Source organism: Vespula pensylvanica, chromosome 4 (assembly GCF_014466175.1).
Source record: "Vespula pensylvanica isolate Volc-1 chromosome 4, ASM1446617v1, whole genome shotgun sequence".
Taxonomy (NCBI): domain Eukaryota; kingdom Metazoa; phylum Arthropoda; class Insecta; order Hymenoptera; family Vespidae; genus Vespula; species Vespula pensylvanica.
This window is the reverse complement of record NC_057688.1, coordinates 8586197-8591061: the sequence shown is the minus strand read 5'-3', so window position 1 is coordinate 8591061 and position 4865 is coordinate 8586197. Positions and strand designations below refer to the sequence as shown.

Here is a 4865-nt window from a genome sequence, read left to right as displayed (position 1 = left end):
AGAGAGAGAGAGAGAGAGAGAGAGAGAGAGAGAGAGAGAGAGAGAGTTAACAGTGTAAGATGATAACGCTCTTTAGTCTTACTCAGTGTTCTCATAATCAGGGTTGCGTCTATCATGCAGTTCTTTATCATTAATACCCCATCACGAGGAGGAAGAAATTTTTTTTCCGTAAATGATCGATAACGTCTTACGAATGCGCATTTGTAAGATTTCTTTTCTGTCCGTTTCTCTCTTTACTTTTCTTCTCTCTTTCTTTTCATATACGCACTTATCACAAATTATAGTTTGAAGTCAATCATTTATCTGCGAGAAAAGAGACATTTTTTCTGCGATGCACGAACGAGTAAATTCGAAATCGTTCAAATTAAATAACAGAGAAAATAAACAGACGGGGGTTCGATACGCCACGTTTTTTTCTTTTTCTTTTCTTTTTTCTTTTGTCTTAGTATCTCCGATTATTAGAAAGGGTTAAGTAAAAGAAACAGAAACTAAAAAAATACAAAACAAAAAGGGCATACCCTCTCGATGCCGCAGGCCGAGTTAGTGGTTAAAGGAAAACACCCCGGCGGATTTCTTTCGTGTTTTACACGGCGGTGGCTCGACGTGGCAATGTTTTAGCGTATTGATCCGTTGGGGGTTTAGTCGAGTCGAGGGTGGTAAGAGTGGCGTCGTAGATGGTAGAAGAGGGTGGGAGGAGGATGGTCGCTGCGGGAAAGAAGCGGACGGTCAGTAAGGAGCGAGGGGTGAAAGAGGGTAAAAACTGGACGGCGGCACTTACTCGCTCATAATCACCCCACGAGCTGCTTCGAGCCGTTTCCACCCTCTCTCTCTTCTTTAGCTTCACCCTCTCTTTCTCTTTCTCTCTCTTTCTTTCACGTATACACTCACGTTTTCCTACTTCGAACCATCTCGAAGTCCGAACTTATATGTATATATATATATATATATATATATATATATATTTATGTGTATGTGTGTATGTGTATGCACACATATACACGTACATAATACGTGTGCGAGGTTAAGTGCACGCACAGACGTAACTACCACACGAATATACGACCCCTTTTCTCTTTTCCCTCTTCTTCTTTTTCTTTTTTTTTTTTTCTACAAAATCTTCTCTTTCTTCTCTTTAGAACGTTACTGTTCACGTGCTTCCGTAGGTAGGTGAGGTACCTCCTTCGCTCGTTGCACCTGTTTTCCGTGAGCGCATCGTTTTCAAAATCGTTGCATCTTTTTCCATCCAGCTTTTGTGTAGGATATTGAAGTAAAAGAGAAAATTGCAATGCAAGAGGAAAAACAAATTTCGTTGCTTATTATCGTCGTATATAAATGTACGATTACAAACGTAAATATTTATATCCTATATATATATATATATATATATATATATATATATATATATACGTATACAACTTGTAGTTTATATTCTGAAATTGGTTAATACCCTTTTCGTAATTCCAAATAGAAAAAGATTATTTTTAACGAGTCTTCGTGAATCGTTAAAAGATTAGAATACATCGATAAAAAGATCCCTCCCGAATGAAAGAGGAGGAGAGAGAACATCGTAACGTCGACGTGGCGAAGACGACGCGAATCGATAAGTACTACTGGCGAGCGAAGTAACGCGGCAGCCCTATAGCCACCTCAGCCACCCCTTTTTACCTATGCACACCCTTAAATAATTGCGGCTCGTTCGCGCAAATTATCCCGCGGGGTTTCCGCGTCGGCTAAAGTAAAATATAATGATACGGCTAGCTCGTCGCGCGTGCGTTACTATGTGCGTGCTTCTATGTAATGTAAGTTTCTGAACATTCTCTTCTACCTATATATATATATATAAACATACATGATGTTCATATGTGTGCGTTCATATGGAATTCTTATATACATACGCGTATTCATTTACACTATCTCGTGAATATATTCTCATAAAAGTCTCTTTTTTTTCTCTCTCTCTCTCTATATATATGTATATATATATATACACATATATATGTATATGTATATATATATATATATATATATATATGTATGTATTTTGTTGATTAGTATTTGAATTCACGTGTTTGTATGTATGAACATGGACACCGGACACTCACACGGATAGGTACATTAAATGCCTTTTCGAGAACTCGTCTGTCGATACTCTCGAACGTTTACACGTAACGCAAAGTGTGAACACCCGTTTACACGAGCGGCTCATCGTAAAATTCAAGAGCGAAATAATGAGCGTGTGTTTGCTTATCGCCTACGTAGAAGAGAGTAAAGAAGAGAACCACTTCTTCTTTCCTCTTCGTCTATCACCAACGATGAGGAAGAAGAAAGTGAAAAAAAGATGGGAGAGATTCTTCGTGGCGTAATCTCCGATCTTATCCAGTCTACCTCGTAATTCTAACGTTACATCTTTTTCTCTTTTTTTTTTATTTCAGACGGAGTCTCCGCTTCTTCTATGCTGTCGAACCTATTTGGTGAGTGATTCATAGGTAAACTAAACACTTTCTCCGTTAAACGATATCTCCGATAAGTGTATGAACTTTGCTTTACGATTATAGAGGCGCTTCGCGTTAGTTGCTGTTAATATTCTTGCTCGGAAAACAAAAATTCATTTCCACAGGTATCGACAAAATTATTCCCAGAGAAATATCTATTCTCTCTCTCTCTCACTCCCTCTTCAAATTTAATCAACGACGCTTGATTTTCTAAGTGTGTCATTCGGAGGACATTTTTTTCATTCTTTTTTCTTTGACACATACTCAATTGCAAAGATCGTTTGAAAAATCTTATGTCACATTCGCATACGTTCGACGTATAATACAAGAAAGAAAAAAAAAAAAATATATATATATATACATTCGAAATGCAACACAAAAATTCCCTATAGTACAGTGAACGTAAAAACGAAGTAAAGTAAAAAAAAAAAAAAAAAGATCTCAGCGAACTAAATCTGTCTTTTTCCTTTTTTCTTCTTTTTTCTTCAAGAAAGCGACTAAGAAAATTACATAATCCCAGATAGCTTCGTTATCAGAGAGACACATACAGAGAGAGAGAGAGAGAGAGAGAGAGAAACAGATAGAAAAAGAGAAACGTGATAGGAAATCATGATCGCGATCGATGATCAAAAAAAGTAACCGAGGTTGGAACACACCGTGTTAATTAAAAATACGAGTTGGAGAGAAACGTCGTAAAGTTTTAAAAGGAGATTTTCAATCTAAGGCGAGGGCGGAGGAAGAAGAAGCAGATCGTAGCATGATCGCGAAGAGGTATGGTGCACAGGGTAAAGCAAACCAACCAACCAACCAACCAACCAACCAACCATCTAGCTAGCTAGCAAGCTAGCTAGATTTGTCCTTCTTAGTCTCTCTCTCTCTCTTTCTCTCTCTCTCTCTCTCTCTCTCTCTCTCTCTCTCTACCTATCTTTATCTCTTTCTTCCTTCCTTTCTTTCTTTCTTTCTTTCTTTCTTTCTTGGTGTAAACGCAGTCGTGTAACACACCCGAGGTGGTCGTTGGGTACGCGCGTGCGATTACTTACTCTCCGCCGGCGAATTAACGACGAATCACCGATGGGAAAACCGGTTGCCCGGACGCGAACGAACGGCACGCAGCCTAACGACTTCTCTCCTCGACTTCAACGGGCATTCCAACGGCACGAGTTTGCCCCGCGACGCGAATTAATGGAAACACGCCGCGGCATGCCGTACGCGCTGATAAAGCGGAACGTAGGCCGAACCGAACGAACGAACCAAGGAACTTACGTACGTACGTACGAACGTATGCAACTCAAACGCAAACGTTAACGCGACGATCCTCTCTTCTTCCTCTTCCTCTTCCTCTTCCTCTTCTTCTTTTTCTTCTTCTTCTTCTTCTTCTTCCTCCTCTTATTTTTCTTCTTATTTTTCTTCTTATTTTTCTTCTTATTCGTTCGATCCGCCTCGTCGCGCTTCGAATTAAACGATTCCGTGTTAACGCCCGCTTCTCTCTGGGAAATATTTGAGAAACCCGCTGAGATCTATCGTCTTCTGTAAGCGCATTCGTTTTTCCCCATCTTTTCTTCTCTTAGGGCCGTTGAAAGATCTGCTGCGGGTATACATATCTCTTTCTTTCTCTCTGTCCTTCTCTGTTTCCCCTTTCTCTCTCTCTCTCTCTCTCTCTCTCTCTCTCTCTCTCTCTCTCTCTCTCTTTGTCGTTCCATCTCTTTCCAACTCTTTTTTCCTTGTCCACTTTGCGCTTACCACGAACGAGATATCGAAAGTTTACGGTTACTAGAGGGGAGTCTTAATTATTTTACTATCTATTCGCGTGCCTTTCTTCTTACTTCTTATTATATTCCGATGGGATAATTATTTGTAACAGCTCACGACAGAAAGCGATAAGGAAGAAAGAGAGACAGAGAGACAGAGAGAGAAAGGGAGAGACTGAAAACTCGTTGAAATTAAATAGGAAACGGAATTAGATACGTTATAATGATTAATAATAAAACAAATTGAGAAATGTTTCGATATCGTGGAATGGATCTATCCAACTAGTAGTAACAAACATGACTTTCTTATATAAAGTAAATTGATGAAAACCAATAATAAATTCGTTCGGTTTTATATATAATATCTAACCGAGTAATATATTATTTCTGTCACGTTTGTTAAGCCATTTATGTACGCGTACTTAATGATAATCGGTAAAACGAGAGAGAGAGAGAGAGAGAGAGAGAGAGAGAGAGAGAGAGAGAGAAGAGAGAAGATGGTACGATATGCTTCGTCGAGTTTACGTTCGTCCTTTTTCATTAGGATTTCCTCTTTGACTCGGGTCAATGGCACGATTCGATTGAAAAATACCGTAGAAAAAGAATGTAACCCGTTACCCTGGGC

At 39.2% G+C, this 4865-nt stretch overlaps 1 protein-coding gene across 8 annotated transcripts in view; it reads left to right on the top strand.

Moving 5' to 3' along the window:
• The window catches only part of LOC122628649 (zinc finger homeobox protein 3), a 269125-nt gene that overhangs the window by 79362 nt on the left and 184898 nt on the right, over nt 1-4865 (top strand). For all 8 annotated transcript variants that reach the window (XM_043811122.1, XM_043811124.1, XM_043811121.1 and 5 more), the window contains one exon: nt 2433-2471. The gene's annotated coding sequence lies outside the window, so the exon portion shown is untranslated. The remainder of the gene's footprint in view (nt 1-2432; nt 2472-4865) is intronic.